General features: G+C 49.4%; 1 protein-coding gene across 1 annotated transcript in view; it reads right to left on the minus strand.

The window, feature by feature from the left end:
• CFAP157 (cilia and flagella associated protein 157) overlaps positions 1-21,353 on the minus strand; it is a 261,513-nt gene that overhangs the window by 98,144 nt on the left and 142,016 nt on the right. The gene's annotated exons all lie outside the window — the stretch shown is intronic.

Here is a 21,353-nt window from a genome sequence, read left to right on the forward strand (position 1 = left end):
CCTCCTTTGTTGTTCTGGTAAGCCTATGTGCTTTTTCTGAAGCAGCACGCCTCGCCAAGGCGAATCTATTTTAAATTACATCTGAGAAGATACAAGCATTCCACCAGCATTTTCTGAACGCAGCTCGTGCCGAGCACCTTCATATCAGATAATCATTATCGTTTGCACTGCTTTGTCTGCAGTTTATGGCCCTCTTAAGATGGCCGCCCGCACTGTAGGCCTCAGAAAGCACCCTGAGGCCTGAGCCTGCTCCCCTCCCATTGGCTGGCTTGGTTCTCTTCAGCCAGTCACAGCAACCAGGAGGCGGGAGCCAGCCCTTTTCATCTAAAGTGCGCATCAAAGGCCCTGTCTGCCCCTGGCCTGGGCCTGAGGGCCCGACTCTCTTACCACTACATTCAAAGATGCCCCATCATTTAGGATACTGCTTCCAAGCATTTCTAGACTGTGACTCCCCCACCTCTTGCCATCATGTGAATACCGTCTGTTGCTTGGTGATCCACTCCCTCTGCCTCTCCAGTCATTCACACTGCAGCTGTCCCCTGGGCTACGGTGAAACATTACTCTGCTTTCACTGCCTAATCTACATTACACTGACCCCATTGCTGTACTGCTGTGCTGCAATTCCTGCGACATCCTCCATAGTTTTGCTTGTTAGTGTAAAAGAAATGCGATTTTAGGTGTCCATTCATCCTGCATTGTATTTGTCTGTTAGTGCAAAAATCGATTTTTGGTGTGCCATTTTGTTTTGTACTCTTAACACCCACTTGGCCAACTTGTTCAGGTTCAGAACTGTCCACTGAGCACTCACACTCAGGCCCTCCCTTCCCTGTCTATCCTCTATCTTCCTCCTCTCGATCCGATATGGCACTCTCCATCCCTCCAATCTTCTCTAACTGCTATACTATCACCTGTACTCCCTCTCTCACAGAATCTGGATGGAAAAAACATAAAAAAGACATCCTTGCTGCAAACCTTGGCTTCCCAATTGCAGACACCTATGTCAGTGCATCCTCAAGAGAAATCTTAACTGACATCCTCTTCTCTGTCCCATCTCCTGACCTTTGGACCTCTCACCGCACTGCCACTCTCCCACCTTACTCTTCCACATCCATTAATGGCGGAACCAAGTGGGAAGTTCTCCTTGCGGGCTTCTTCTCCCGCTGCTGCATCAATGTCTACCGCACAGGCACAGTCCTGGTTCAAGGCCCTCAGGCCAACGTCCTCCTTTTAAACCGGATCCTTCCGTCTCTCATCAATTTCCTTCCTTCCCCTGCCTCTCCCCCTTATATCCCCTTTGCTCCACCACATCGGACGGAAGCCCCACACCCCGACACCCCAACTCAAAAAACCTTCAAAGTCAGCGATCGGCTCCACCTGGCGACCTCTCAACTCGCTCAGCCATCAAACACTCTGCTGACATCTGCCTTCTCCTTAAAGACACTGACCTGGACATACTTGCACTCACTCAAACGTGGTTGAATGCCAGCTCAGTTTCTTACTTTGACTCATTCCTACCTGACGCTTTTAAGATCACTTCAAAGGCCCGGCCCCCATCCCACCGTGCTGGCGGTGGGGTTGCCTTAATCTTCCCAGAGTGGATTCCTTCCTCCATCCTACCCACTCAGCCCTATTCGTCCTTGGTGATCTCTCCTTCCTCCACCTTGACCATGGCTACCATCTACCGGCCCCCTGGCACTTCTTCTCTGAATGGGCGGACTTCTGTTTCTACCTATTCGCTAGCACCTTCAACCTGCTACTACTAGGAGACTTCAACATTAACCTAGACGCCCCTTGCACAGCAATCACCCTCTTCACTGACCTCTGCTCCGCCCTATCCCTCTCCATTCTTGCCTCTGGCTCTACCCATTCTGCTGGACACACGCTAGATGCCATCCTCCACTCCAACCTCACTCTCTCTTCTCCCCTGGTCTCTCCTCTCTCCTGGTCTGACCACTCTCTCCTCACCTCTCACCTCGGTCCCTATGGCCCTGTGACAACTCCTCAAAGCTCTGCCAACCTCGTTCACGAACATCCATCCAATGAAACGAGTGTCAGCTGCCGCCTTCTCTTCCACCTTCATTGCCCCTTGCCCACCCAACCCAGACTCTACCACTGATTCTGCCCTCAGCAACCTCTATCTGTCCATTACCAACACCCTAGACATCCTTGCCCGCCTGAAACCTGCCTCCATGCCTAACACCTGGTACGACTCTGAACTTGTAGACCAAAAACTGAAGTGCAGGGCTGCTGAACGGAAGTGGCACACTTCAGGCTCATCCTCTGACAAACTGGCCTACCGCCTGATCCAGAGACACTACAGACTCGCCATCCGTGCCAAAAAAGAACCCACATTCAGGCACGAGTGTCCAATGTGTCCAACAACACGGCGGAACTCTCAAAATCTGCAGGGAACTTGCCAATCCATCTGCAGTATCTCCTGCCCCTACTCCTTCCCAGGACCTTTGCAATGCACTTGCCTCTCACTTCACTTCCAAAACCCAGGACATATCGAACAGCCTTATCATGCACTCTTCCAACCCAAGCCTCCCCCTCCATCCCCCCTACCACTCATCCTCCTCCTTCTCCTTCTCCTCCTTCACTCCTGTCTCCCCTGAAGAAGTCACCAGAGTTCTCAATTCCATGAAGGTCTCGTCCAAACAGGTTGCCCTATACTCTTCCAGAACCATAAAGGAAAATATCGTCTCTCTGGCCCCTGCACTGGCTGATTTCTGCAACCACTCCTTTGCTATTGGTTCTTTTCCATTCTCCCTCAAGCACTCCCTGGTGAGCCCCTCCTTAAAAAAACCTCTGCCGACCCTTCCTGCCCAGCCAACTACCGCCCCATTTCCATCACCCCCTTCCTAGGGAAACTCCTTGCGAAGTTGGCCCTCCCCCAACTCATCTCTCATACTGAACTTGTTGGCGACCTTCACGACCACCAGTCTGGATTTCGGGCATCCAGAGGCACGGAAACTGATCTTCTGAACACCCGTGAAGAACTGCTTGCTTCCCTTGATTCCAACTCCCCTGCTGTCCTCATCCTCCTTGATCTCTCTTCTGCGTTTGACTTAGTGAACCGCTCCATCCTCATAAAAAGTTTCCATGATACCCTTGGTATCTCGGAGTGGGCACTGTATTGGCTTACCTCCTTCCTAACTGACCGCTCCTCCCAAATCGTTCTGGCCCCCTTCTCCTCCCCTACTTCCTCCTCCACCTGTGGCTTTCCCAGGGATCCATTCTCTCGTCCAGGCTTTTTAACATTTACCTTTCTCTGCTGGCACGTCTCATAGCCTCCTTCTCCCCCAACTTCCAGTGCTACGCTGATGAGACACAACTTTTCTTCAAACTTCCTACTGATGCCCTTGCACCTTCCTTCATCCCTGACTGCCTCTCTGCCATACAGGCCTGGTGCACTGCTAATGACCTCTGCCTCAACGCCAGCAACACAGAGATTATCCCTATTGGGTCAGCTGCACCCTACTTCTTCCCCTCACTCTTGCCTTCCTCCATGGGATGTCCCCCTGCCCCCTCCTCTGAAGCCAGGAATCTCTGAGTCATATTCAACTCGTCACTTTCCTTCATCCCTCATATTCAGGACATTGGGCCTCATTACGAGTCCGGCGTTAACCGAGGCGGTAAAACCGCCTGGTTAACGCCGGACTCGTATTACCATTCCGCCTCCGTGATTCCCGGAATTACCGGGGCATTACAACCCTGGTTTTCCGGGAATCACGGAGGCGGAATGGTGTAAATCCCCATTCCCATTGAGTCCTATGGGACTAGATGGAAATGGGGATCATGGAAACACCGGCAGCATCTCGTAATGCTGCCGGTGTTTCCTCGTCCGCCTGCATGCGGGAGGTGTTAAACCCGCCAGGTCAGACCTGGCGGTAACATCACCTCCCGCCTGCAGGGGTCAGACTCAGGTGGTCCGGAAACAACGGTGGCGGCGGGTTTACCGCCACCGTTATTTCCGGACCGCCTGGGTCGTAATGAGGCCCATAGTCAAGAAGTCCCACTTTCAGCTCTTCCTTCTGAAAGGAACTCTCCCCTTCCTCACCTTGCCCCAGAGACTCAATGTTACCTGTGCTCTGGTTCTGTCCAGCTAGACTAATGCAACACCCTGCTCCTTAATCTTCCCTCGTCCACCCTGCGACCCCTCCAACTAACCGAGAATAGGGCAGCAAGACTTAACCTTGGCCTCAAGGCCAGGGGCCGCATCTCTCCTGCTCTACAAAGCCCTCACTGGCTCCCGGTCTCAGCACAGATTAAATTTAAATCCCTCTGTATCATCCACAAGGACATCTGGGGACAGGATCTACTCTATCTTCAACGCTTCCTGACCAAATACTATCCTTCTAGACCATTGCGTTCCCCTGGCACCAACTCCCTGCGTGTGAAGCGGTTTGCTAAACAGAGAGCTGGTGGTCGGTCCCTTTTCTCGGTGGGCTCCCTTCTATGGAATAACCTCCCTACCACTCTGCGTCTTGAGGAGGACCTGCTCAAGTTCTGAAAAAGTCTCAAGACCTTTCTCTTTACCTCTTCCTTCTCCTCCTCTCTTCCCTGCTAATCATACAGGTGCATGACTCTTATGTATCCGAGGGGCCCTGACCCCCCCACATCTCTCAACCCAGCCGCTGTCTATTGACTGCACTTGCTTAGGCTCACCCGACCTATGGGCTGTTGCACTTACGATTTCCCTTCTTAGCACTTAACCCCAAGCACTTGTCCATGAGCACCACAGCACCTATCTCTTACCCCTTTCCCCTCTGCACTTGCACGTTCTGAACACTCGACTCACCCAGGAGCGCCTTATTTTTTTAAAACTTGCAGGCCCCGAGGCCTTTCCTGATCCCCCTGCAGCCCGCTCCCACCCAGCACCCTCTTCCTGTTTTCCCCTCCCTCCCGCCTCCCGACCCGCCCAGGCCTGTTCTCATTGGTCCTCTCACAATCCATCACTGGTCCTCCCAGGGCAGCCCTCTGCCCGTGCAGCCCTGCGGCTAAGGGCCCCAAGGCCAAGGGCGTCTCCAACAGAGGTGGCTCCAGGAAGTGTCAGCAGGTGTCTGCAGGGGAAGCCAGTGGCCAGCCGTCAACCAGCAACTACAAGGACCAGTAAGGTAGGGTGGCTTGGGTTGGGGAGAGGTATAGCTCTACCCTAGATACCTGACCACTAGGCAAAACCAATGTTTATCAATGTGATCACTGCCCGTTGCCCCGAACTGCATTGATAGCAGGGCCTCTGTGCCCAAATTGCGTTGTATTATCTCAGAACTGCATTGATAGCAGGGCCTCTGTGCCCAAATTGCATTGTGTGATCCCCAAACTGCATTGATAGCAGGGCCTCTGTGCCCAAATTGCATTGTGTGATCTCCAGACTGCATTGATAGGTCTCTCTCCCACTATACAGGTGTCTCAAACTAAGCAGGGCCTCTGTGCCCAAATTGCATTGTCTGTTCTCCAAACTGCATTGATAGCAGGGCCTCTGTGCCCAAATTCCATTGATCTCCAAACCGCATTGACAGTCCTCTCTCCCACTGTACAGGTGTCTCAAATCTGATAAGCCTCTCTCCCACTATACAGGTATCTCAAATTTAGTTCACTCTCAAATCTAGCTCACTTGCAAATTTAGCTAACTCTCAAGTGAGACAGAAGCCACCAGTAAATTACGGTGGTGGGTCACTCTGACTAGGGCCTCTCGCATCACAAGGCGAAAGTCCAAGCTGCGCCCGTCCAAGCCACACTCCAACCAGCAGATACCCGTCCAAACCCACACAGCCTGCTCACCACAGTGAACCGCGCTCAGGGAGACGGACAGTAAAGAGAGCCACCGATAACACCCAACTTAATAACCCTTACCACCCCCCTTCCGCTCCTAGGACAGCGACTGAACGAGTCGCCAACTCCAGCCGGAATACCACCTACAGACGGAGCCCAAACTAGTAGCGGACACCCCCTCACCCGCCACTACACCACAAGACCACAAGACAACCAGACCAAAGCAGGACCAACTAGACGTCACCAAACAAAGACTAAACAACTCTCAATCTTACAATGACGCGCAAACGACCCATTCCAAGGAAAAGCCGAAGAGATGAAAGAACAAACACTCCAGAACAGCAACTTAGAACAGCAACCATAGACTGGACCCTCACAGACAGGAACACAAACCGAAGCAACTGAGAGAAGAGAAAAATCCCTCTACCTAACTCCAGACCTTGCAGACAACTGGCCACCACGGCAATCCAACCCAACATTAGAAGCCGCAACATCAAACAACCTAACACAAGCAAGTAGAAGAAGGATGACCAACACAAACAACAAACATAAGACCGACGCAATAACCCCCTACATCACCAAAGCAAGAGGAACTTCCAATCAATAACCACAACTCCCGGAAGACGAACCCGATGAAAACACAAAAAACCCAAGACAAAACCTAGAAGAACTCTTCGAAGACGCTGACACCCCGAATCCCACAGCCCAACAAGTGACCGACCAGGAAGGAAACCTCAACACCGAGCAGAAGACGACCTCGACAAAGCCCAAACCAAACAACACCTCCAAACTTCTGTATGGGAGGATTGGTCCAAGAGACCCCCCTCCCCTGCAGCCTCTCCCCCCTGTGAAGTCCATGGCTCTTCAGGGGTTCCACCTGCCACCAGGGCCCAGGTGGCGGGTGGACCACTGGCTGAAGACATTGACCAAACATGCTGTATTTAGCTAGGCCCTGGAAGCCATTTTGTGAAATCAAAATGGTTTGAGCCCTGTGCACCACAGCGCGGCCCGCACCCCTGCAGAGTCTCACTTGTCCCTGCGGCCGCAGCTCCCTGGCAGATCCGCTGAGAGCCCGTTCCCACGAACAGACGGACATGAGCTAGTGTTAGATGCCAACACTGTAACATTTCACCTTCCGCAGTGTATCACTGTTCCCAGTATGACCCAGCCAGCAGGGACGGGGTGGAAAAGAACTGTAAAATGGTCCCCTGACAAAAGCAGAGCCCCAAATACTAATGAGCAAACTACCTGTGATGAAACTCTTCTCTCCATGACCTTTCTGACTAAAAACATGTAACCTCCATGAAGATGGCAGAATGTGTGCTTATATGACATTCGGGTTGAAATACCCACATCCCCGTAGATATGCGCAAATGGTAAAAGTGTCCCGGGGTTTTCATGTTATATGTTTCGCCGAGAAGACTGCACCCCAAGGTCCCATGCCATAACTGAACTAATGCTGCTAGAGTGCAAAGGAAGACAAATACAGCCCTATTGGGAGCTCATGCAAGTGGTGCACGAAAATGCACAATATGTATGTCTAAGCTCACCATGTGTCACTGCCATCAGTCTTATTAGCGGGTTGTTCCTGCGTGCTCCACCAACCTTACTACTACCTCGCTTACCGCACATGTATAGAAATGTAACAAAATGTTGTGGTTGTTAAATACTTAGCATATAGGTAACGCATTTGAAATGGCCATGTAAAAGGCACTAACAATGTCAAAAACATAAGCTTTGAAAAAACTCAATGAGTATTGTATATTATATGAATGTTTATGCCTCTTCCACTTAAATCTGCAACACACGAGGAAAATACCTTTGTGGGCATATCCAAGGCCATTCCCCCTTCCTCCCCATTGAAGCCTGCCAGACGGAAAGCAGAGGCCTGCGCTGCTCTGCTCCACCTCCCCCAATTCGGCTGGAGCCGCTTCAAACATTCTGTAACGCTCACCTGATTCCCACGGAGGCGCGGGTCTTGGCAGTAAGCTGTCTGTGACTCGAAAAGTGATGTGCAGGACTCGATTGGCTTCTGGGGTCGAACCTCTTCGCACTGTGTGTCGGACTCGAAGAGTGAGGTTTCTGCAGGTGAAAGAATATGGGGGTAAATGGTCTGGGTAGTTGAATGTCCCTCTCTCCCTCTCTCTTCCCAGCTTTTTCGTAGAGCCCCCAGGTCAACGTGCTCACCTTATATAGGAGAATGCTGGGCTCTCCATCTGCGTCTGGTGCAGGGTGCCGTTGCCAGTTCCTTCACTGGTGAAACATAGGCCTCTTGAATTCAGAGGATGGTTACCGTCGTTGTCTGCACGAGCGGTGAGTTTCTGGACACCTTTTGTCTTTATAGTCTTTAAATGCGTGGCACGTTTATATGCAGACTCTATATAATGCTTTTCCCTTATGTATTGCAGGGCTCTTGAGATGGAAGATGAAGTAAAGCGCCTGGAAGTTTGTAAGTATGGCAAGCGCTCTAATTGTCTCTTTCCTTGCAGCTTAGTTCGTGTTAAAGAGACGCCGGAGTATTTGCAGGCGTTTTATTGCGACGAGCGGGATGGACGTAAGTAAATACCTGCTTAATGTCTTTTCTTTTGCCTTTCAGATGTTGGTTTGCAGCGCCGGAGTCCGCGGAATGCCAGTAAGTTGTTAACGATGCTTTGTCTTTACAGGCGGCGATGCAGAACGTAGAAATCCGGAATCCACAGCGTGCCGGTAAGTATGGCAATGCTTTTGCCTTTGCAGGTGGAGATGCGGCGTGACGAAGCGGCCGCAGCCGATGGATCAGGTGAGTAAGTACTGCGTGTAAAGTTCGCCTTGCTAACCTGTTGTTTCTGTTCTTTGCAGGTGCTGATGATGTTTGGATACTGAAATGGTAAGTAGGATTCTTGCAGGTCCAGGATCAGAAGAAGAAAAGCCGGAGCAGACTCGGTGAGCGTTCTGCTGCAGATGCAGAATAACGCGAAGCACGCTTCATCTATCGGGTGTGGTTTAAATAGCCTTGGAGTGATGAGGCGTCTTCTTCCACTGCCCCACCTAGGTAAGAAAAGAGTTCCAGTTTCCAGAAGAGTTCCAGTGCTGTATCCAGGGAGTGGAGCTGCCCCACCCAGGTAAGAAAGTAGTTCCTGTTCTTAGATAGCTTCTAAGTGGCTGGTAAGTAAGCAGCATGGTCTGCTGCAGGTAAGTCCACCCAAGCATCCTCACACCTATTATGAGCCCGGCGCTTCCAGAGCCGGGACCAATGGTTTTGATGAGCCTGGTGCCACCGGCGCCAGGACAAGGTCCAAAAGGTCCCAGTGGGGACCGGCTGGTGCCTAGGATTAGGGTTAGGGGCCTGCTTCCAAGGACGTTGGGCTGGTCCTGGATCCTTGGAAGCAGTGATCATGACAGTACCCCCCCTCAAGGCCCCTCCTAAGCGTGTCTTCTCCGGGGGTTTCGGCTTGTCGGGGTGATTCAGATGGAATTTTTTGACCAGACGAGGTGCGTGGACGTATTCTGAAGGTTCCCAAGACCTTTCCTGGGGGCCGTAACCTTTCCAATCAACCAGATAATATAACTTAGATTTGGAGATTTTGGAGTCTAGGATGTTCTTTACTTCGAATTCAAGTTCTCCATCTACTAAAACCGGTTCTGTGAGTCCAGTCAATCGGGTTTCTGGTTGCACAGGTTTTAATAAGGAGACATGGAATACTGGGTGTATTTTCATATGCGTAGGTAACTCCAATTTGACAGCCACCGGATTAATTATGGCAGATATGAGATAGGGTCCAAGGTATCTCGGGATGAAGGTGCGGGGTCCCTTTAGAGGCAGGTGCTTAGTGGAGAGCCAGACTTGATCTCCTACAGCGTAATGAGGAGCCTCTTTACGGTGTCGATCTGCTCCTCTTTTGAATTGAGCTTTAGCTCTTTGCAGATGGGCTGAGGCTTCCTTAAAAGCACGGGTGATCTCCGAGTGCAAGTGATCCACAGCAGGTGCTTCGAATTCTTGGGGAGGATCCAGGTTAGAGGTTCTAGGATGGTGTCCGTATAGTAAGAAGAAGGGAGTCTTCCCTGTTCCAGAATGAATCGAATTATTGTAAGCGTATTCAGCGATCCAAAGAATATCCTTCCAGGGGTTTTCAGTTTGTTGGAGCATGCAACGTAGATATTGCTCTAGAGTTTGATTTGTCCTTTCGGTTTGTCCGTCAGTTTGGGGATGGTGACTAGTTGAAAGTCTTACATCAATTTGGGCTAGACGACAGCAACTGCGCCAGAAGTGAGAGATGAATTGACTTCCCCTATCAGAGACTAAAACCGAGGGAAAACCATGTAGCCGAACGATGTTTTCTAAAAATTCTCGGGCCAATACCGAGGCTGATGGTAGACCCTTTAGGGGAATGAGGTGAGCCATCTTGGAGAATAGATCCACGACTACTAAAATGGTAGTATACCCCGAGCATGGAGGTAAGTCCGTGATGAAATCCATGGACAGGGTATGCCATGGACAGGGAGGGATGTCTAGTGGCTGTAGTAGGCCGGCTGGTTTTTCCTTCTGACTTTTATTCTAGGCACACACACCGCAGGAGATTACAAAGTCTCTAATATCCTTTTTCCATGACGGCCACCAGAAATGTCTTTTAATCTTTTCCATGGTTTTGGTAATGCCAGGGTGACCCTCCATTAGAGAGTCGTGATAACAGGAGATTACTTGTTTTTGTATTTTCTCACAGGGTAAATGCAATCGTCCCCGGAAATATGGTAGGTCTTGATCCACTGAAAATTCTTTCCCCTTTAATTGCCAATCTTGTAAATCGCCCGGAGTTAGGAGTGATATAACCATGGTCTTGATGTCTTCAAAAGATTGAGCGCTGACCAAACCCAAAATTCTTTGTTCTGGAATTATGGGTATTGGTTCTGGATTGGTCAAATGTTCATCTACCCCCATCCGAGAGAGGGCATCTGCTTTTCCGTTCTTACTGCCTGGTCGATAAGTAATTATAAAGTCAAATTCGGCTAGAAACAGAGCCCAGCGAAGCTGTCTGGAAGATTGAGCTTTGGCTGTCTTTAGATATTGTAAATTGCGGTGGTCAGTCATTACGGTGACTGTGTGTCTGGCTCCTAGAAGATAATGCCGCCAGGCTTTAAAGGCTGATCTGATGGCCAAAAGTTCCTTGTCTGTAATTGAATAGTTGATCTCGGGAGGCGAAAACTTGCGGGACCAAAAGGCAACAGGATGTAGTTGGTGTGTGACCGGATCTCTTTGTGATAACACTGCCCCCATAGCAAGACTAGAAGCATCAGTTTCCACGATGTAAGGAAGTTCTGGGCGAGGATGTTTTAAAACAGGTGCAGAAATGAATTTAGCTTTTAAGTCCTGAAAAGCTTGCTCTGCTTCAGAAGAACACTCAAAACGTTTGTTCTTTTTCAACAGAGCGGTGATGGGCTGGACTATCCGAGAAAATTCAGGAATGAACCTGCGGTAAAAGTTAGCGAATCCTAACATGCTTTGAACTCCTTTTACAGAGGTTGGTGATGGCCACTTGATAATTGCATCAACTTTCTTTGAATCCATATGGACTCCGTTAGGCGACAATATGAATCCCAGGAACTCGACTTCCGTTACGTTGAAAACGCATTTCTCAAGCTTAGCAAAAAGATTATGTTGACGCAATCTCTCGAGAACCTTTTTAACGTGTCTCTGATGTTCTTCTTCAGATGATGAATAGACGAGAATGTGGTCAATGTAGACAACAACACACACGTCTATGAGTTCTCTAAGGACATCGTTCATAAAATATTGGAAAGCAGCAGGAGCATTACACAGTCCAAAGGGCATCACTTGATATTCGAATAGCCCGTACTTGGTGCGGAAGGCCGTTTTCCATTCATCGCCCTCTTTTATCCGTACCAAGTGGTAGGCTCCTCTGAGATCCAGCTTTGTGTATATACATGCATCTTTGACTTGGTCCAGGAGTTCAGGGATCAAAGGTAACGGGTATCTGTTTTTAACAGTGATCTGATTCAGGGCGCGGTAATCTATGCAAGTCCTAAGGTCTCCTTCCTTTTTCGGAACGAAGAACAAAGCCGATGAAGCTGGAGATTTTGAAGGACGGATAAACCCGTTAGCTAGGTATTGGTCCAGGTACTGTCTGAGGTGAAGGTTCTCTGGCTCGGTGAGGGCATAAATCCTGCTGCAAGGAGGAGTTGTTCCAGGTATCAGATCTATTTGACAGTCGTAAGACCTATGAGGAGGCAGGGTGTTAGCTTGATCCTTCCGGAAGACGTCTTGGAATTCCTGGTATTCGGGAGGTAATTTGGGAACCTCCTCAGAAGAGATTGCCGCCAGTGAAACATCAGACCGAGGATAACAAGTGGTAAAACACTCTGGAAACTGAACCGTCTTTGCTCGCCAATCGATCTGAGGATTGTGCTTCTCTAACCAAGGGATTCCCAGAATGATCTGGAACTGAGAGGCCTTGATTACATCGAACACGATTCTCTCCCGGTGTCCATCTTGACTCACTAGCGTCACTTCTTGGGTGGCATGCGTTACTGGTCCCGAGGCTATCTCCGTGCCATCCACAGTAGTGATGACGTCTTTTACTGCCTTAGGGACAAGGGGTAGATTCATCCTTGATACCATTTCACGGTCCACATAGTTACCGATTGCTCCGCTGTCAATGTAAGCTTCAATTGCATGCAAACGATCCGGACGTTCAGGACTAATGAGGACCATGGGTATCACGAAATGCGAGGTCACGGGACAGATCTTAACGCTCGGCAAGAGGACCTCTACTCTTGTCGGGCGAGGTCGTTTCCCAGCTCTGACTTTGTGGTACAGGTATCCGCGGCTCCTACAGTCTTCTTAGCTGGTTTCACTGGACAGTCCCGAAGAAAGTGTCCTGAGTTTCCGCAATAGAGGCATAATTGCAGCTGCCTTCTTCTTTCCCGCTCTTTCTGGGTTAAAGGTCCTTTCATGCCCCCTATTTGCATGGGTTCCATAGTGTCAGCTCCCTTATTCGAGGTCTGTGGTTTAGAAAACACTCGGGTATCAAATCTGGAACGATCTGCCTTCCTGTTCTGTAGTCTATGGTCCAATTGGACAACTAAGTCAATATAATCAGAACATTCTTGTGGAGGATTCACAACTTGCGCTAACACATCCTTGAGCTCTCCACGCAGGCCTCTGTAGAAAAGCGTTATTCTCTTGTCCTCGGGCCATTGTGTTTCCACTATGAGTCTATTGAAGGAGGCTATATAAGTCAAGAGGTCTTGATTACCCTGTCGTAATGAGAGAAGTTCATTGTCCAAGGCCTGCCCTTGTGCATGTCTTGCGAACAGTTTCTCCGTGCTGGACTGGAAGGCCTGAAAATCATGTAAAACCGGATCATCCTGGGTGACTAACGGGATCGACCAATCTGCAGCGCTGCCACTGAGATAAGAAAGCACGAAAGCCACCTTGGTCTGGTCTGTTGGGAATGCAGCTGGTCGACATAAGAAGTGTAGGCGGCACTGGTTGATGAACACTGCGAATTTCTTTGGATCACCAGAAAAGCGTTCGGGCGGAGCCAAGGGCACATTACCGGGCAGATTGATTTGCACTGGATTTGAAGCTGATGCAGAAGGATAACTCCCTCCTGGAACGGGCAAAGGTGTCTGTCCTGCCTGCGTTTGTAACAACTGCCTAGCAAGGTCCTCTGTTCGCTCCTTGGAAATTATCAGTTCTCTTCTTAGAGAGTTTGTTTCCTGACGAGCTGCATGTACTTCTGCTCTTAATTCCCCGAGCAACTGGGCTAGTCGATCAGTGTCTGAGGTTTCCATTGCGCATGGGTAGGAGTTTTGTGGTGGGCTTCGCGTTCTGTAACGCTCACCTGATTCCCACGGAGGCGCGGGTCTTGGCAGGAAGCTGTCTGTGACTCGAAAAGTGATGTGCAGGACTCGATTGGCTTCTGGGGTCGAACCTCTTCGCACTGTGTGTCGGACTCGAAGAGTGAGGTTTCTGCAGGTGAAAGAATATGGGGGTTAATGGTCTGGGTAGTTGAATGTCCCTCTCTCCCTCTCTCTTCCCAGCTTTTTCGTAGAGCCCCCAGGTCAACGTGCTCACCTTATATAGGTGAATGCTGGGCTCTCCATCTGCGTCTGGTGCAGGGTGCCGTTGCCAGTTCCTTCACTGGTGAAACATAGGCCTCTTGAATTCAGAGGATGGTTACCGTTGTTGTCTGCACGAGCGGTGAGTTTCTGGACACCTTTTGTCTTTATAGTCTTTAAATGCGTGGCACGTTTATATGCAGACTCTATATAATGCTTTTCCCTTATGTATTGCAGGGCTCTTGAGATGGAAGATGAAGTAAAGCGCCTGGAAGTTTGTAAGTATGGCAAGCGCTCTAATTGTCTCTTTCCTTGCAGCTTAGTTTGTGTTAAAGAGACGCCGGAGTATTTGCAGGCGTTTTATTGCGACGAGCGGGATGGACGTAAGTAAATACCTGCTTAATGTCTGTTAGGCAGAAACCTGTGCAGTTCCCTTAGGGAACACTGCAAAAGATTTAAGACTACAGGTATAGCAGTAAACCCACTTGGTAGCAGTCCGCACCACCCAGATTTACCTGGTAGCTGTGGCTGAGCAGTCAGACTTCCCTCAAGAAGAGTTAGGCAGTATGTAAAGTATACACAATAGGTACTCAAATACAATAGCACAAGCAAACACTGACCAGAGCTTGGTTTCAAAAGTATATAGTTATTTATTTATTAAACACACATAAGTTGAAATCACTCTAGCAAAATATAGTACAAACACTTCAAACACAGTTATAATGAAAGCAGTTTCAACCCTTACTCCTATCTAGACAACTCTAGGTTAACACCACCTAATTAAAACAGAGGTGAGCGCTTAACGTTAGATGACACTCTAGTAGGTTCAAGAAAGGGGTAAAAAGAAACAGAAATGGGTTAAACACACCACTATAAGGTCCAGAACACTTGCAATAGACTCAAAGAAGCACAAAGTCACAGGTGAGCAAAAGTCACTAGGCAGGGCCCACTCTTAGAGTAGCCAGAGCGAAAATGTGCCCAAGATCACACTGTTATTAGGGATTCAAAGTCTTGCAAAGAGTTAGAAAGAGTTTAGAGTGGCTTAGAAAGTTTAGCCAGGGTGTTCCAGGCACTCCCAGGTTCGAAAGCCGGGGGCTAAATCTACCCCGTACAGTCGGTGGCAAGGGAAGCCAGGCGGAACACGGTACCTTAAGCGGAAAGGATCCTCCAGCGGTGGCAGTAGTTCCAGGCAGTGGCAGCAAGGCTCGATGTCGGTCAGGGGAGAAGAAGTTCTCGCTGAAGAGCAGAAGAAGAGGGTCGTTGCACTGCCCGGGAAGAAACCAGCCGCGGAGTCCTCCGGTTAAAGGGTTGTACCGACTTTCGTGGTTGGGGTAAAAGTGGTGGGGTTCCGGTTGCCGGGGTGCTTGGCACTGGCAAGGCGGCCACGAGATACCTCGAGAAGCGGAAAGAAGGTGAAAACCGGTTGTCCCCACCAGTCAAGGGAAGGAGCCACTCCGTTAAGAGTTCTCCTCGGTCGTCGGGAAAAGTGGTGAGACGGTTCAGCAGGGCTCCACCGGGTGGTGTCGTCGAAGCAGGTCGGCTCAGCTCTTCCCTCGTCGGATTCTTGGTCCTGTGGCGACTTCTAAAGTTCCAGTCCCCAAAGCCCTGCTTTTATGCAGCAAACCCCCATTCACCCAGCCTAGCTGTCACTCAAACATGCTAAGTGGTGAGCCGGCCGGCTCACCACTTGGGCCAATCAGGACGGAGTGTGACTTGAGTTACCAAGGTAACTCAGTCCAGGGTGCCTAAATCCCCCTCCACCCCTCCTAAGTACCCCAGACAGAGTGGCACCACTTTGGAGGGCTTCTGTGGAGAAGCCCGCCAAAAGTGGAACAAAGGGCTCCACTTTGGGTCAGAGTTACAGAGGCGAACGCCAACGCCATTTTAGAATCAAGTTTTGGCAAAAAGTCCCAACCGGAGTTATAATAATAAATATATAAACCGGCGGTATGTTTAAGGCTACCGTAAATAAATAATTAAATGTGTTAGCCTAAAACAATGGGAAATCCCATAGGAAAATATTCGCGGTCGAATATAAAAAGTAGTTTCCACTGCCACCAGCCAAAACTCGATCAGGGGGGACGGAGACGTGCCCCCTCGACTAACAGACCCTGGGGCAATCGAATTGCCCCAGCCAGTACGTCCACAATATGATGGTTTGTACTGGTTCTGTTCAGGATTCAAGACTAGCAAAGTCTTTGGTGACTTTACATGCCCTGGGAGACAGTAGTCAGTCCCAGGGCATGGAGTCTATGTTGGGGAGTCCCTAGGACACCCCTGGGTTACGGCACAGAGGGTGCTGTGTAACCCACATCCAAAATTTACATGAGGCCCTATGGAGTAAAAGACCCCATAGCCCATTCAACACAAGGTTTAACCAAGAAAACACACTTCAACATGCCCAAGAGTGAGGGTAAAAGAGTCTCACTCTTGGCAGGAGAAAAAAAGAAACCCTAGAAATCCAGCAAAGCTGCTGGGGGACTCACTAGGTAGGGAAATTCAGCCCAAACAGAGAATTCTCCCTAACACTGTCTTTTCTTTTGCCTTTCAGATGTTGGTTTGCAGCGCCGGAGTCCGCGGAATGCCAGTAAGTTGTTAACGATGCTTTGTCTTTACAGGCGGCGATGCAGAACGAAGAAATCCGGAATCCACAGCGTGCCGGTAAGTATGGCAATGCTTTTGCCTTTGCAGGTGGAGATGCGGCGTGACGAAGCGGCCGCAGCCGATGGATCAGGTGAGTAAGTACTGCGTGTAAAGTTCGCCTTGCTAACCTGTTGTTTCTGTTCTTGGCAGGTGCTGATGATGTCTGGATACTGAAATGGTAAGTAGGATTCTTGCAGGTCCAGGATTAGAAGAAGAAAAGCCGGAGCAGACTCGGTGAGCGTTCTGCTGCAGATGCAGAATAACGTGAAGCACGCTTCATCTATCGGGTGTGGTTTAAATAGCCTTGGAGTGATGAGGCGTCTTCTTCCACGGCCCCGCCTAGGTAAGAAAAGAGTTCCAGTTTCCAGAAGAGTTCCAGTGCTGTATCCAGGGAGTGGAGCTGCCCCACCCAGGTAAGAAAGTAGTTCCTGTTCTTAGATAGCTTCTAAGTGGCTGGTAAGTAAGCAGCATGGTCTGCTGCAGGTAAGTCCACCCAAGCATCCTCACACCTATTATGAGCCCGGCGCTTCCAGAGCCGGGACCAATGGTTTTGATGAGCCTGGCGCCACCGGCGCCAGGACAAGGTCCAAAAGGTCCCAGTGGGGACCGGCTGGTGCCTAGGATTAGGGTTAGGGGGCTGCTTCCAAGGACGTTGGGCTGGTCCTGGCTCCTTGGAAGCAGTGATCATGACACATTCACATTCCCCCGCAGCACCCAAGGCCAAGGCCTGCCACCTGAATTATTTACAACCCAGCAGTAAACCCCCGCCATAAACACAGGCCTGAAGGCACCCTTTCTTAGGCTCCACGACCCACCGGCTCACCTTAGGTTAATGGCCCCTGTAAAATTAGGACACCCAATATTATAGCAACACTACAGGAACACATTCATAATGACTTCTTACGAGACATGATAACTCGGACAGCTCGTCCCTTGCCCTGAGGCCCAACCTCGCGATCTAGGATACCCGGTCAACAGGACGATGGTAACCATGTATTGATGTATCACCAGAGGACCCTACTCTAGGTGCATTCCTCCTGTGTTGCATTAACCTGTAGAATAACCTATTGGAAGATTTACCGGGGAAGATTATATTGCAATGTTGAATGACTGCGGTGTGCGTGGCCTTAGGGCAGAAAGCCAGGAAAGACGTTCATCACTGACACTGGTCACGGCTGGCACAACAACACCGTCCGGATGAACCCAGCTGACCTGCCCGGCCCACGAGGGTAACCAGTGATGTCCACCAACCACGGCAAACCACGTCACAGCGGCACCTATAGTTAGTCGTCGCCACCCAATCCCCATGAACTTGTGCCCCCTATAGTATGTAGGTTCTTATGACGTTTTTTGTAAATATATATGCCTGTCTTTGCTATTGTCAGACAGAGCGCTCTCGGAGTTTGCAGAGTCCTTTGCATGCCCTATTCGGATTGATAAACTCCCATTTAAGCTCACCCGCACTTTGTCTTAGCCTTATTCCCATCTTGGGAGAGTCCATTATTGTCTCTCATTGTGGGGAGGATCGTGCTATCTGAGGGACGCTCGCCTTCAGTGGTGACCCCGACAGCATGATGATTATTTTCTCTTAACATATATATATATATATATATATATCCCTACCGTCCCCTTTGGCACGAAAATCTCCGGTCGAAAAGGGATACGCACAGTGCGCCGGCTCCGGAAGGCTGCCCTCCAACGGCGACCGGTACGCTCAGAAGTGCGCACTCAACAGAGAGAGGGTACGGGATCCCGGTTGAAAAATCCCCTTTGAGTACCGCTCGCCGGAGCCGGGGCTAACCGTTGAGCGTACGGCAACACTGCCTGGCCGGACCCAGTTCAGAGACTCTCGGTTCAAGACGGGCACGTGAGTATTAAGTGCGAGCGACCATAAAGGGAGAAGGGGAGGAAAACAGGACAGGGAACGAGGTTGTTTGAAAGGGGATACTTTGGAACTACTAAGAACCACTTTAGACTTTCTTTACTTTTTCTTTGCATATGGCCTTTAGGATTAAGAGGTGAAAAGAGATAAAGAGATGGTAACCTAGCTCCGTGAGGGGGTAGAAGGCGGCGCCGCATAGTGCTATCTTGACTAGTACTGGGAATATATGAGGAAGTGAAAATAAGATAAAGGTGTCTAGTAAAAGGGAGACACGGCGAATATATTAGGAACTGCTATTCTTTCTATTCTTCTCTCTGGGTTTATGGGGAAAAAACAGGGTTAGTACAAAAAAAAAAAAATAATAATGTAAGAAGAAAGACGAGTGTATATCAAAACTACAAGACGAATTAATATCAGATTAAGAAAGAAAGGGACAACTAGTAAAGGAGGAAAGGGATTACAAATTGAGAGGATGAATAGAGTGTTGTCTATGAGTGTGTAAGCATCACATGTGCCAGAACATATTTGTCACGTTGAATGTATAAGAGTGGTCATAAGTGTATAATTATGGTGTGGTCATGGTAAGTGCGACCAGAAGAAATTTTGCAAGGAAAAGAGCAATACAGTAAGGTGACTGTTTTTTCTTTGGATAAATGTGCTGAAGATATTGGCGGGGTACGAAGGGTGCTTTGTATGTGCCCCCTAAAAGCATATGGGGAAAAAAGCTGTGTGCAGCAATTCTTAGATTGTTCAGGTGACGGAAGCACACGCAGGTCCCCACACGCAGCGATACACAAATACTCAGATATATCAGGTGACACATCGATATATATATATGGGATACATTACTCACCGTAATCGTATTTCTGATGCTTGTATCTGCTTAGATTCACATGCTGTGCATAGGCCGACATCTAGTGGAAGCTGCGGAGTATTACAGTTTGTTTTTCGAAAGTCGAAAATGGGCGTCGACACAGGCGTGCCAGTAATACTATCCCTAGTGTGACGTCCACTGTACCCAAGATCCCTCACGCGTGTAGGATCCTCAGATTGTATTTTTTCTGACATGAGGAAGCATGAGGAGTAGCGTGAGTACAGATAATCCAAGCAGATAAACAGAAAGGTAAGACTACAAGCAATCATGCGCCTTCTCTCGGAGGGGAGGAAGGGTGGGTCGCATGTGAATCTAAGCAGATACAAGCATCAGAAATACGATTACGGTGAGTAATGTATCCCTTCTGAGGCTTGTGGAATCTGCTTAGATCACATGCTGTGCATAGATTAGCGAGCAGTACCAGAAGAAGGAGGTGGGATGTGAGAAGGGTCATGAGCAAACAGGTGTCTTAGAACCGCTTGTCCCACTTGTGTATCTGTCTTGGAATGAGTGTCAATGCAGTAATGCTGAGTAAAAGTGTGAATAGAGCTCCAAGTAGCCGCTTTGCAAATGGTGTCGAGGGGAACATTTGCAATGAAAGCCAGAGTGGCACCAATGCCTCTAGTAGAGTGGGCCCTTGGCGTAAAAGGCAGAGTCTTTTCAGAAAGAGAGTAACACAGCTGTATACAGTTGATAATCCACTTCGAGATAGCGCCTTTAGAGACGCGATCCCCCTCTCTGCCTGTAGCTACGGAGACAAACAGTTGATCTGTTTTCCTTAGCGGTCTGGTCTTATTTACATAGTATAGGACCGCCCTACGCACATCTAGGGTGTGTAGTTTCACCTCAGCCGAGCTTTGTGGGTTTTGGAAGAAAGCCGGAAGCTCGATGGACTGGTTTACATGGAACTTGGATATGAATTTAGGTGAGAACCTAGGGTGTGTGCGTAAAACCAGTTTGTCCTTGTGGATAGTAAAGAAAGGATCTTGCACTGACAGAGCCTGAATTTCACTGACCCTTCTTATGGAGGTAATGGCTACTAAGAAGGCCGTTTTATAAGTCAGGTGTTTGAGACTACTTTTATGCATGGGTTCGAATGGGGGTCCCATGAGCTTAGCTAGCACCACGTTGAGGTCCCATCCTGGCGGTGGGTTCGAAATAGGAGGGTGAAGTCTCTTTACTCCTTCCATGAAGGCTTTAACCACTGGCACTTTCCACCACGAGACCTTGTTATGGGATGTGGTGTAAGCCGAGAGGGCTGCCAGGTGTACTTTCAGTGAGTTAAAAACCAACCCTGCATCCAGCAGGTGGAGCATGTATGTCACAACGTTGGAAGGAGTGCAATCAACCGGGTTGATTTGTTTATTCTGGCACCAGATAACGAATCTTTTCCACTTATCAAAGTAACAGTGCCTTGTATTTGGTTTCCTGGACTCCTTTAGAATGTCCATACACCTCTGTGGTAATTTGAGATGTCCAAACTCTATGACTTCAGGAGCCATGCTGCTAGGTTCATAGAGTTGGGTTCCTGATGCACTGTTTGACCCTGTTGCTGGGACAGTAGGTTGTACCAAGCTGGGAGTCTGATGGGTTCGCACACCGCCATCCTGCGTAGGTGTGGAAACCATGGTTGTCTCGCCCACATGGGAGCAACTAGGATGAGCGTCATCGATTCCTTGTTCATCTTGTACACCACCTTCCTGATGAGAGGAGTTGGTGGAAAAGCGTACGCAAACATCCCTGACCAGTTCATCCACAGGGCATTCCCTTGGGAGTCCGGTTGGGGGAACCTGGATGCAAATCCTGGGCATTGTTTGTTTTCGCTTGTGGCGAATAGGTCTATAGTGGGGAAACCCCACTGAGAGAAGAGATCTTCTACCACGTCTCTGTGAAGGACCCATTCGTGTTCTTCTGGGAGGGAGTCTCTGCTTAGAGCATCCGCTAGGGAATTGAGCTCCCCTGGAACATGTTGCGATGACAGGAAGATGTTCCGTCTGAGTGCCCATATCCAGATTTTCTGGGCAAGCTTGGACAGATTTGGTGAACGAGTCCCCCCTTGCTTGTTCAGATAGAACATGGCTGTCGTGCTGTCCGTCCTGATCTGCACCGACAAGTTCAGTA

This window comes from Ambystoma mexicanum, chromosome 8 (assembly GCF_040938575.1).
Source record: "Ambystoma mexicanum isolate Mex_15411 chromosome 8, UKY_AmexF1_1, whole genome shotgun sequence".
Taxonomy (NCBI): Eukaryota; Metazoa; Chordata; class Amphibia; order Caudata; family Ambystomatidae; genus Ambystoma; species Ambystoma mexicanum.